At 45.0% G+C, this 12846-nt stretch overlaps 7 non-coding genes across 7 annotated transcripts; all 7 read right to left on the reverse strand.

Moving 5' to 3' along the window:
* Window positions 1-4913: 4913 nt before the first annotated feature.
* On the reverse strand, window positions 4914-4987 carry trnan-guu (transfer RNA asparagine (anticodon GUU)). Its single transcript has one exon. It is a non-coding gene; the product is annotated as a tRNA-Asn (tRNA).
* A 3001-nt stretch (window positions 4988-7988) lies between these two features.
* trnan-guu (transfer RNA asparagine (anticodon GUU)) lies at window positions 7989-8061 on the reverse strand. The gene has a single exon. It is a non-coding gene; the product is annotated as a tRNA-Asn (tRNA).
* A 553-nt stretch (window positions 8062-8614) lies between these two features.
* Window positions 8615-8688, reverse strand: trnan-guu (transfer RNA asparagine (anticodon GUU)). Its single transcript has one exon. It is a non-coding gene; the product is annotated as a tRNA-Asn (tRNA).
* A 252-nt stretch (window positions 8689-8940) lies between these two features.
* On the reverse strand, window positions 8941-9012 carry trnat-agu (transfer RNA threonine (anticodon AGU)). The gene has a single exon. It is a non-coding gene; the product is annotated as a tRNA-Thr (tRNA).
* Window positions 9013-10178: 1166 nt separating this feature from the next.
* trnat-agu (transfer RNA threonine (anticodon AGU)) lies at window positions 10179-10252 on the reverse strand. Its single transcript has one exon. It is a non-coding gene; the product is annotated as a tRNA-Thr (tRNA).
* An 852-nt stretch (window positions 10253-11104) lies between these two features.
* Window positions 11105-11178, reverse strand: trnan-guu (transfer RNA asparagine (anticodon GUU)). Its single transcript has one exon. It is a non-coding gene; the product is annotated as a tRNA-Asn (tRNA).
* A 250-nt stretch (window positions 11179-11428) lies between these two features.
* On the reverse strand, window positions 11429-11504 carry trnat-agu (transfer RNA threonine (anticodon AGU)). The gene has a single exon. It is a non-coding gene; the product is annotated as a tRNA-Thr (tRNA).
* Window positions 11505-12846: the final 1342 nt, after the last annotated feature.

A 12846-nucleotide genomic window follows, 5' to 3' on the forward strand; every position in this document is an offset into this window, starting at 1 on the left:
AGCAGTGAATGTGGGGCTCTTAGTGAAGACAGCTACTGATGTTGGGCAATAAGGCCAGGCTTAAAGTCCAGTTCCAGCCATTTCCGTTTATCCCAGAGGTGTTAGGTCAAGGCTCTGTGCAGGTCAGTCAACAGTAACACATACAAAAAATATATAAACGAAAAACTATGGAGACGTTGTTGCTCTTAATACTGTATATTAAACCCACAAATAGACCAACTGGAGGAGAGAGAGAGAGAGGACTGTGCAACTCAACACCCAATGTGCTAGTCTGACACATTAAAATTCCATCAATGAAAATATTTCCTTTCTTAATTAAGACATGAAAAACAGCCCCAAACAACAAATACATAAGGGTATATGTCCACACATTTTGGCCCATCGTGTCTCACGGGAGCAGCTCACAGCAGTGCACTGAAATGACATCTAAAGAAATGTGACATTTAAAAAAAAAAAGTAAAAACCTACAAATGAGTCACAAGAAGTCTCAAAAATCCGTTTATTTAAGTTCTCAAGGCCCTGACACTCACTTTGTGGCGACTTGCAGGGGATTTGAACAGAATGACGTTGCCCCCTAGTGTTTAGAATGTGAACTGAAGTGACTTGGCGCATGCACGGACACACGACAAAGACTGTGTGTGTGTGAGAGAGGGTGAGAGAAGCAGCTGAGCAGTGAATCCAGTGCAGGCCGGCAGTGTTCAATAGTCTGTCACTCTGCATATTTGAAACTGAGCTGGGCTGTGAGAAAACGTGGGAAGGAGGGGACACACATATTTGTCAGAATACATGTGGTCCATCACAAAAATTCATAAAAACAGATCATGATTATACTGCTGAGGTGTGACATTTCTCTTCCTGTTTGAGTCTGGATCTATGAAATTGCAGACATAGCTGGAGTGCAGTAACATAACGTCTCTGCCATGTTCCCAGCAGCCAAGATATATTTTATTAGTATGAAAGCATATGGCCGAATCATTCAGCCATACACGCTCACTCCCAGCTGTGAGTGCACTCTTCTTATACATCCTCACATGTTGCCACGCAGACATCATTTCTCAGCTTCTGAGAACAGACTGTTGTTGTGAAAAGTTTTGTCATTAGATTTGACTCAGAACTTGTCTGAGGCAGGTGATCCATCACGGAGAGAAACGCAAAGCTTTCTATTTGGCTCTGGATGTTACATTATCATAGCTGGTGGTGCAGCAGCAGCAATCAGGAGTCTGCCTGTTCTGTTCATAAAGACTCGGGAGCCGGTTTGCATTTCATTTATGAATTCTGAAGAAAGAAATGAGATCAGAATCAAAAATCTGACAAACAAACATGAAGATTATGCAAAGGAGAATGTCATTTTAATCATTTGTTTGCATTAAATGTTTTGCTTTCTAACATACTTCATGTCTCAAGCAGGAGCTGGTATTAAAGTTCCAGTCTGTCAGATTTAGATTTCCACGATATGATAGAAATAGAGCATAATATTCATAACTCTGTTTTTATTAGTGTATGTTCTCCTGAAAATGAGAGTCTCTTGTATCTACAGATGCTGCTTGTCCTCCTCCACAGAGTCTGCCATGTTGTTTTTCACATCATTTTGCAGTCACCATAGTTTCTCCTTCTTGCTTGGAAGAGGAGTGGGAGTGAAGGGGGTTGCAATCTGCAGCTACACACTTGATGCAATGACATGCTACACACTGGACCCTTACAGCATAACTTACCAATAAATCCACTTTTTGGAGTGAGGTGTCTGTGAGGTGTCTTGGTCCACATCACGATTCCTGCCTGTGTCCTTATTTGATACTTAGACACATATTAATGTGTATGTTGTTCTTTGAGACAGCTGGTTTACATTAAGAATTCTTTCCCGTGTCCTTATCTGATACTTAGGTCCATATTTAGATGGGAGAACTGGAGAGCCTCAATCTCGATGTCAGTTTATTAGCCAATACTAAGGTCAAATGAGTTAATGCAAACTCCATTTCCGGTAAAAGAGCCATGTGAAATGTATCCGGGGAGAGGGGTCGGCCAGAGGTAACTATTATTCTGGCCAAGCTCTCCCCCTCTCTTTCTTTGTTCCTTTCCACACTGATAAGTTATACTGTTGTCTGCTTTGGCAACATGTCTTGGAAACATAACATCTGCAGTATATAAAGACTGGCCCCACTCAGTTCAGGAGAGTCTCTCATCATCCGGCCAGGGGCTCTCCAAGTAACGTTTTACTTGCTATGATACTGAACTTATTGTAATAAACTTGTTATACAACTAAGGCAGTGTTAGCAGAGTTTTTCTTCAAACATCTTCAACTGCATCACCACTGAATACACGACAGGAGTAAATAAATTGTATGTACAGTCAATATATATCTGTGTGATTCTTGTGTTGAATATTTTAGACCAAGAACCAACAAAGAGGCAAAGGAGGGTGAACCAGCTGCTGCGGGAGAGGGGTGGTGTTCATGTGGCTGCTGCAATCATATGTCCACAGATCGGATCAAGTGAAAGGTCCAGAATGGGTTCCCCCCATGGGGTTCACCATGAACATCAACAATTGTTGAAAGAGATGATCGACAAAGGAACAATGCTATGGGAGCTTGGAGTGTGAGTAGTTATATGGGGTATTTGCTAGGGGGTTATGTTCTTTAAAATATGAATATAAGAAACATTTTATAATAATATATCAAATGATAATGTGAAAATAATGTGACAGTGTGAAAGAGAGTGCTGGTAGTAACAGACCTACAGAGATTTTTCAATAATATTTGCACCCTCCCTCGACTTTGTGTAGCTTTATACGGAGTTTCAGCCCATTGCTTAGTGTCTCTCTGCAACTTTACTGTTTTGGTTCACTCTCACATTCTCATATGCAGCTGTTCTCAGAGAAAAAGCTCTAAAAACTCGCTGTACACTGCCAGCAGCAAACAGCAGACAGACACCGTTAGAAACTAGTTGGTGAGCATACTGTAGTAGAGCATTTAGCAATTAAAGAGACAGATTTCCCTCAACAATGTGTCTGATGTTTATGTTACCTAACACAGTGGTTCTCAACTGGTCTGGCTTCGGGACCCACCATCACCCCTTCGGGACCCACCATCACCCCCCCGCCCCCCCCCCCCCCCCCCCCCCCCCCCCCCCCCCCCCCCCCCCCCCCCCCCCCCCCCCCCCCCCCCGAGGCGAACTTTTTTCTCGTGCGCCATTGATGCGCCGTGTGCCCTAGCCTAACCAGCCCCCCCGCTCCTACGCGGTATGCCTGTCCGTCCCTGGCCGTGACCCAAATTGAGGAAAATTTTCAACTTCTCAAATTTATTTAATGAAAAGATGGTGCAGTTTGGTGGGTGTCTATTAACATTACAAGGCTTGTGAATAGACGGCACTCCACGGCATAAAAAATCCACTTCAAAATAAAAGCACAGGATTTTGTTCTTAACATTTTTTTTCCCAGGCAAAGGCCCGCGACCCACTGAGAACGGGTCCGCGACCCACTTTTGGGTCGCGACCCACCAGTTGAGAATCACTGACCTAACATGTGTATGTAGCATGTATATTACTACCCACACCACACCATCTCAAAACAGAAAGGGACTTGATTAAAGTGCTCATAGCACCACACACTCAGACACCTAAACTGCTTTGTTTTTCTACAAACTTAACAGTCCAGCGCGCTGGCCTATTGCGCCACAGAGACGTGCCTGTTTCCTGCATTGTTTTCCTACCAAATTAACTGTTTCTCCAGTCGGTTCCATTGAACTTGAAAAGTGAGAGGTCAGGGTCAACAAAACAGTTCAAAAAGGTTTCATGGACTTGCTGCTTTAGAGGAATCACGATTGCTTAGCAGTGGCTTGGCTCGACATTTTTAAGTTGACTTGGTTGCACTAGATGTGAGAGTGCTTTCCATCGGCAGGAATGGCGCGCTACCATAACATACCTCAAAAACAGGCACCACTGGGATTTGAACCCATGCAGGATCTCCTGTTTACAAGACAGGCACTTTAACCATCTAAGCCACAGCGCCATTAATTGCCAGTGTTTTAGAGATTCAAGTAAACATTTGAATTAAATGAAATTAGCATTGACACAAAAAAAACACATTTGCCATGTGATGGCTATAAACGTAGAATCTATTAAGTCACCCGGAGAAATTTGAGCAGTTCAGCTCATTCTGGGTACAGTCCAACAACCGCACACATGAGCTTTTGTTTCTGTGATGGCTATAAACACAGAATCCATTAGTCACCTGGAGAAATTTGAGCGTTAGCTCATTCGGGTACAGTCCAAGAGGGGGGTGGGTGGGCGTGCATCACCAACCTCTCGGTTAACGCCGAGCGCGCTGGCCCATTGCGGCCACAGGAGACGGCCTATTTTTTCGTGCATTTTTTCCTACCAATTAACTGTTTCTCCAGTCGGTTTCCATTGAACTTGAAAAGTGAGAGGTCAGGGTCAACACAAACAGCTCAAAAAAAGTTTCATGGATTGCTGCTTTAGAGGGAATCACGATTGCTTAGCAGTGGCTTGGCTCGCACATTTTTAAGTTGCCTTGGTTGCACTACGATGTGAGAGTGCTTTTCATCGGCGGGAATGGCGCGCTACCATAACTACGTCAAAAACAGGCACCGCTGGGATTTGAACCTGCAGGATCTCCTGTTCATAGACAGGCACTTTAACCATCTAAGCCACAGGCCCATTGATTAGCTTTTTCATTTTTTTTTGGTTTTATTCGATTAAAGTAAACATTTGCCTGACAAAAATTAGTCATTCACAAAAACAGAAGCACTTTGTGATGCCATGTGATGGCTATAACAACTAGAATCTATTAGTCACCTGAGAAAGTTTAGCTGGTTCAGCTCATTCTGGGTACAGTCCAAACAGCAGCTCACATGAGCTTTTGTTTCTCAAGGAACATGTCAAGGGAGAACAGGGTTTCATCGTCCCTGGGTGGGCTTGAATCACCAACCTCTCGGTTAACAGCCGAGCGCGCTGGCCAATTGCGCCACAGAGACCTATCTTTTTGCTGCTTTGTTTTCCTACCAAATTAACTGTTTCTCCAGTCGGTTCCATTGAACTTAAAAGTGAGGGTCAGGGGCAACAAAACAGCTTCAAAAAGATTCCATGGAATTGCGCTTTAGATGATCACGATTGCTTAGCAGTGGCTTGGCTCGAATTTTTAAGTGACTTGGTTGCACTGATGTGAGGAGTTGTTTCCATCGGCGGGAATGGCGCGCTCCCATAACCGACGTCAAAAACATGACCGCTGGGATTTGAACCCAGATCTCCTGTTACTAGACAAGGCCACTTTAACCATCTAAGCCACGGCGCCATTAGCGTGCAGTGTTTTAGCGTTTTCAAGTAAAACATTTGCCAAAAAAAAATTAGAATGTCACAACAAAAGATTAGCAACACGTTTGGATGCCATTGTGATGGGCTATAAACTAGATTATTGTCACCTGTAGCAAGTTTCAGCAGGTCAGCTCCATTCTGGGTACAGTCCAACAGCAGCTCACATGAGCTTTTGTTTCTCAAGGAACATGTCTAGGGAGAAACAGGGTTTCATCGTCTCGGGTGGGCTTGAATCACCAACCTCTCGTTTTACCAGCGAGCGCGCTGGCGATTGCGCCACGAGACCTAGCTTTTTGCTCGCTTTGTTTTCCTACCAAATTAACTGTTTCTCCGTCCGGTTCATTGAACTTTGAAAAGTGAGGGTCAGGGTCAACAAAACAGTTCAAAAAGATTCATGGACTTGCTGCTTTAGAGGCATCATTTGTTTGCTTAGCAGTGGTTGGCTCGAAATTTTTAAGTTGACTTGGTTGCACTTGATGTGAGAGTGCTTTCATCGGCTGGGATGGCGCCGCTACCATAACCGACGTCAAAAACAGGTGCCGCTGGATTTGACCCAGGATCTCCTGTTTACTAGACAGGCACTTTAACCATCTAAGCCACGGCGCCATTGATAGCTCATGTTTTAGAAGTTTAAAGTAAACATTTGCATTGAAAGAAATAGCATTCCACACAAACAGTCTAGCACATTTTGATGCCAATAAAAGGTTAGCAGAAGTTTAGTCACCTGGAGAATTTCGAGTTCAGCTCATTGTGGGTAGACGTTCAACAGCAGATCACATGAGCTTTGTTTCTCAAGGAACATGTCAAGGGAGGAACAGGTTTCATTGTCCCTGGGTGGGCTTGAAAACCACCAACCTCTCGGTTAACAGCCGAGCGCGCTGGCCGATTTGCGCCACAGAACCTATCTTTTTGCTGCTTGTTTTCCTACCAAATTTACTGTTTCTCCAGTCGGTTCCATTGAACTTGAAAAGTGAGAGGCCACGGTCAACAAAACAGCTCAAAAAGATTCCATGGACTTGCTGCTTTAGAGGAATCACGATTGCTTTAGCAGTGGCTTGGCTCGAACATTTTTAAGTTGACTTGGTTTGACTTGATTGTAGTGAGAGTGCTTTCCATCGGTGGGAATGGCGCGCTACCATAACCGACGTCAAAAACAGCACCGCTGGGATTTGACACCAGGATCCTGTTTACTGACAGCACTTTAACCATCTAAACTCGGCCCATTGATAGCTCATGTTTTTAGAGTTTAAAGTAAAATTGGCATGAAAGAAATTAGCATTCACACAAAAGAGAAGCACATTTGGATGCATGTGATGGCTCTATAAACGATAGAATGTTAGTCACCTGGAGAAGTTTCAGCAGTTCAGCTCATTCTGGGTACAGTCCAACAGCAGCTCACATGAGCTTTTGTTTCTCAAGGAACATGTCAAGGGAGAACAGGTTTCATCGTCCCTGGGTGGGCTTGAACACCAACCTCTCGGTTAACAGCCGAGCGCGCTGGCGGATTGCGCCACGAGACCTCGCTTTGCCTGCTTTGTTTTCCTACCAAATTAACTGTTTCTCCAGTCCGGTTCATTGAACTTAAAAGTGGAGGTCAGGTCAACAAAACATTTCAAAAAGATCTCTGACTTGCTGCTTTAGGGAATCACGATTGCTTAGCAGTGCTTGGTGTTGGACTTGTTGATGTGGAGTGCTTTCCATCGGCGGGAATGGCGCGCTACCATAACCGACGTCAAAAAACAGCGCCGTGGGATTTGAACCCAGGGACTCCTGTTTACTGACAGGACTTTAACATCTAAGCCACGGCGCCATTGACCAGCTGTGTTTAGAGTTTAAGTAAACATTTGCATAAAATGAAATTAGCATTCACACAAAGAACCAGCAGATAGCACTTTGGATGCCATGTGATGGCTATACAAAACACAATCTATTAGTCACCTGGAGTAAATTTGAGTGTCAGCTCATTTCTGGGTACAGTCCCAAGAGCAGAGATCACATGACTTTTGTTCTCAGGAACATGTCAAGGGAGACCAGGGTTTCATCGTCCTGGGTGGGGCTTGAATCACCAACCTCTCGGTTAACAGCGAGCGCGCTGGCTGATTGCGCCACAGAGACCTATCTTTTGCTGCTTTGTTTTCCTACCAAATTAACTGTTTCTCCGTCGGTTCCATTGAACTTGAAAAGTGAGCAGGGTCAGGTCAAAAAAACAGTCAAAAAGATTTCCATGGAAATTGCTGCTTTAGGGAATTCACGATTGTTAGCAGTGGCTTGGCTCGAAATTTTTACGTTGACTTGTTGCACTCGGATGTGAGAGTGCTTTCCATCGGCCGGGAGGAATGGCGCGCTACCCTAACCTCCGTCAAAAACAGGCCCGCTGGATTTGAACCCAGGATCTCCTGTTTACTGACAGGCACTTTAACCATCTTAAGCCACGGCGCCATTGATAGCTCATGTTTTAGAGTTTAAGTAAACATTTGCATGAAAGAAATTAGGCATTCACACAAAATAAGCACGTTTGGATGCCATTGTGAGGCTATAAACTAGAATCGTTAGTCACCTGTAGAGTTTCAGCAGTGTCAGCTCATTCTGGGTACAGTCCAACGCAGCTCACATGAGCTTTTGTTTCTCAAGGAACTGTCAAGGGAGACGGAGAAAGGGTTTCATCGTCCCTGGTGGGCTTGAACCACCAACCTCTCGGTTAACAGCCGAGCGCGCTGGCCGATTGCGCCACAGAGACCTATCTTTTTGCTGCTTTGTTTTCCTACCAATTAACTGTTTCTCCAGTCGGTTCCATTGAACTTGAAAAGTGAGAGGCCAGGGACAACAAAACAGGCTCAAAAAAGATTCCATGGACTTGCTGCTTTAGAGGAATCACGATTGCTTAGCAGTGGCTTGGCTCGAACATTTTAAGTTGACTTGGTTGCACTCGATGTGAGAGTGCTTTCCATCGGTGGGATGGCGCGCTACCATAAACCCACGTCAAAAACCAGCACCCGCTGGGATTTGAACCCAGGATTCTCCTGTTTACTGACAGCACTTTAACCATCTAAACCCCGGCACCATTGATAGCTCATGTTTTAGAGTTTAAAGTAAACATTTGCATGAAAAGAATTAGCATTCACACAAAAGAAAGCATAGCACATTGGTGCATGTGATGGCATATAACACAGAATCTATGTTAGTCACTGGAGAAGTTTCAGCATGTTCAGCTCATCTGGGTACAGTCCAACGAGCAGCTCACATGAGCTTTTGTTTCTCAAGGAACATGTCAAGGGAGAACAGGGTTTCATCGTCCCTGGGTGGGCTTGAACCACCAACCTCTCGGTTAACAGCCGAGCGCGCTGGCCGATTGCGCCACAGAGACCTATCTTTTTGCTGCTTTGTTTTCCTACCAAATTAACTGTTTCTCCAGTCGGTTTCCATGAACTTGAAAAGTGAGAGGTCAGGGTCAACAAAAACATTCAAAAAGATTTCATGGACTTGCTGCTTTAGAGGAATCACGATTGCTTAGCAGTGCTTGGCTCAACATTTTTAGTGACTTGGTGTTGTGTTGCACTCGTGGAGAGTGCTTTCCATCGGCGGGAATGGCGCGGCTACCATAAACGACGTCAAAAAACAGCACCGCTGGGATTTGAACCCAGGACTCCTGTTTACTAGACAGGCCCTTTAACCATCTAGCCACGGTCCATTGATAGCTCATGTTTTAGATTTTTAAGTAAAACTTTGCATGAAAGAAATTAGCATTCACACAAAAGACAGCAGTTTGGATGCCATGTGATGGCTATTAAACACGAATCGATTAGTCACCTGAGAAGTTTGCAGGTTCAGCTCATTCTGGGTACGGTCCAAGCAGCAGCTCACATGAGCTTTGTTTCTCAAGGGAACATGTCAAGTGAGAAGCAGGGTTTCTCGTCCCTGGGTGGGCTGAAACCACCCAACCTCTCGGTTTAACAGCCGAGCGCGCTGGCCGATTGCGCCACAGAGACCTATCTTTTGTGCTGCTTTGTTTTCCTACCAATTAAACTGTTTCTCCAGTCGGTTCCATTGAACTTGAAAAAGTGAGAGGTCAGGGTCAACAAAACAGTCAAAAAGATTCCAGACTTGCTGCTTTAGAGGACATCACGATTGCTTAGCAGTGGCTTGGCTCAAATTTTAAGTTGACTTGGTTGCACTCGATGTGAGGTGCTTTCCATCGGCGGAATGCGCGCTACCATAACCGACGTCAAAAACAGGCACGCTGGGATTTGAACCCACGGATCTCCTGTTTACTAGACAAGCAACTTTAACCCTCTAACCACGGCCATTGATCGCTCTGTTTTAGAGTTTAAAGTAAAACAATTTGCATGAAATGAAATTAGCATTCACACAAAACACAGAAGCACATTTGGATGCCATGTGATGGCTATAAACACAGAAATCTATTAGTCACCTGGAGAAATTTGAGCTGTTCAGCTCATTCTGGGTACAGTCCAAGAGCAGGTCACATGAGCTTTTGTTTCTCAAGGAACATGTCAAGGGAGAACAGGGTTTCATCGTCCCTGGGTGGGCTTGAATCACCAACCTCTCGGTTAACAGCCGAGCGCGCTGGCCAATTGCGCCCCAGAGACCTATCTTTTTGTGCTTTGTTTTCCTACCAAATTAACTGTTTTCCAGTCGGTTCCATTGAACTTGAAAAGTGGAGGGTCAGGGTCAACAAAACAGCTTCAAAAGATTCCATGGACTTGCTGCTTTAGGGAATCACGATTGCTTAGCAGTGGGCTTGGCTCGACAATTTTAAGTTGACTTGGTTGCACTCGATGTGAGAGTGCTTTCCATCGGTGGGAATGGCGCGCTACCATAACCGACGTCAAAAACAGGCACCGCTGGGATTTGAACCCAGGATCTCCTGTTTACTAGACAGGCACTTTAACCATCTAAGCCACGGCGCCATTGATAGCTCATGTTTTAGAGTTTAAAGTAAACATTTGCATGAAAGAAATTAGCATTCACACAAAAAAGCAATGCCCTTCTTTTTCCCTGATGCCATGTGATGGCTTATTAACGTAGAATGTGTTAGTCACCTGGAGAAGTTTCAGCCAGTTCAGCTCATTCTGGTACAGTCCAACAGCAGTCACATGAGCTTTTGTTTCTCAAGGAACATGTCCAAGGGAGAACAGGTTTCACTCGTCCCTGGGTGGGCTTGAACACCACCAACCTCTCGGTTAACAGCCGAGCGCGCTGGGCGATTGCGCCACGAGGACCTAGTCTTTTTGCTGCTTTGTTTTCCTACCAAATTAACTGTTTCTCCGTCGGTTCCATTGAACTTGAAAAGTGAGAGGTCAGGTCAACAAAACAGTTCAAAAAAGATTTCATGGACTTGCTGCTTTAGAGGAATCACGATTGCTTAGCAGTGGGCTGGCTCGAATTTTTTAAGTTGACTTGGTTCACTTGATGTGAGAGTGCTTTCCATCGGCGGGAATGGCGCGCTACCATAACGACGTCAAAAAACCGGGCCGCTGGGATTTGACACCCAGGACTCCTGTTACTAGCAGGCACTTTAAACATCTAGCCACGGCGCCATTGAATAGCTCATTTTTTAGGTTTAAAGTAAACATTTGCATGAAAGAAATTAGCATTCACAAAAGAACAAGCACATTTGGATGCCATTGTGATGGCTTAAACGTAGAATCTTTGTCACCTGGAGATTTGCAGCAGTTCAGCTCATTCTGGGTACAGTCCAAGAGCAGATCACATGAGCTTTTGTTTCTCAAGGAACATGTCAAGGGAGAACAGGGTTTCATCGTCCCTGGGTGGGCTTGAATCACCAACCTCTCGGTTAACAGCCGAGCGCGCTGGCCGATTGCGCCACAGAGACCTACTTTTTCTGCTTTGTTTTCCTACCAAAATTACCGTTTCTCCAGGTCGGTTCCATTGAACTTGAAAAGTGAGAGGCCAGAGGTCAACAAAACAGCTCAAAAAGATTCATGGACTTGCTGCTTTCAGAGGAATCACGATTTGCTTGCAGTGGCTTGGCTCAACATTTTAAGTTGACATTGGTTGACCTGATGTGGAGTGCTTTCCATCGGTTAGTGGAATGGCGCGCTACCATAACCGACGTCAAAAACAGGCACCGCTGGGATTTGAACCCAGGATCTCCTGTTTACTAGACAGGCACTTTAAACCATCTAAGCCACCGGCGCCATTGATAAGCTCATGTTTTAGATTTTAAAGTAACATTGGCATGAGAAATGAAAAATTAGAATTCAAACAAAAGAATTAGCAGAGCCACTTTGGATGCCATGTGATGGCTATAAAACGCCGCATGTCGTTAGTCACTGGGAAGTTTCAGCAGTTCAGCTCATTTCTGGGTACAGTCCAACAGCAGCTCACTGAGCTTTGGTTTCTCAAGGAAACATGTCAGGGAGAAGAACAGGGTTCATCGTCCCTGGGTGGGCTTTGAACACCAAACCTCTCGGTTCACAGCCGAGCGCGCTGGCCCGATTGCGCCACAGAGACTAGCTTTTTGCTGCTTTGTTTTTTCTACCCAAATTACCTGTTTCTCCAGTCGTTCCATTGAACGTGAAAAGTGAGAGGCCAGGGTCACAAAAACAGGCCTCAAAAAGATTTCCATGCCTTGCTGCTTTAGAGGAATCACGATTGCTTAGCAGTGGCTTGCTCAACATTTTTACGTTGACTTGGGTTTTTCCTACCACTTTCCACCCATCGCCCTGGGTGGCTGAACCACCAACCTCTCGGTTACAGCCGAGCGCGCTGGCACTTTACCCATCTAAGCCACGGCGCATTGATAGCTCATGTTTTAGAGTTAACAACACAAGTAAACATTTGCATGAAAGAGGAATAGCATATTCACCAAAAGAAGCACCATTGGATGCCATGTGATGGCCTTATATAAACTGAATGGTAGTCACCTGGAGAAGTTTCAGCAGTTAGCTCATCTGGTTACAGTCCAACAGCAGCTCACATGAGCTTTGTTTCTCAAGGAAACCATGTCAAGGAGAACAGGGTTCATCGGTCCCTGGGTGGGCTTGAACCACCACCCTCGGTTAACAGCCGAGCGATTTTTAGGGAATCTAACGATGCTTAGCCGGGCCTTGTCTCGAAAATTTTTAAGTGACTTGGTTGCACTTGAGTGAGAGTGCTTTCCATCGGCGGGGAAATGGCGCGCACCCTAACCGGACGTCAGAAACAGGTGGCCCGTGGGATTTTAACCCAGGATTCCTTTTTACTAGCCAGTCACTTTAACATCTAAGCCACGGCGCCATTGAGTTTGCCCAGTGTTTAGAGTTTCACGTAAAACATTTGCATAAAATAACAATTAGCATCAAACACAAAGAATAGCCGAGCACGCTTGGATGCCAATTGATGGCTTATACACGTAGAAATCTATTAGTTAAAATGTGAAGTGTCAGCAGGTCAGCTAATTCTGGGTACAGTCCAACCGCAGCTCACATTGAGCTTTTGTTTCTCAGGAAACATGTCAAGGAGGGAGAAACAGGGTGTTCAATCGTCATCGGTGGGCTTG

Source organism: Larimichthys crocea, chromosome XIII (genome assembly GCF_000972845.2).
Source record: "Larimichthys crocea isolate SSNF chromosome XIII, L_crocea_2.0, whole genome shotgun sequence".
Lineage (NCBI taxonomy): Eukaryota > Metazoa > Chordata > Actinopteri > Sciaenidae > Larimichthys > Larimichthys crocea.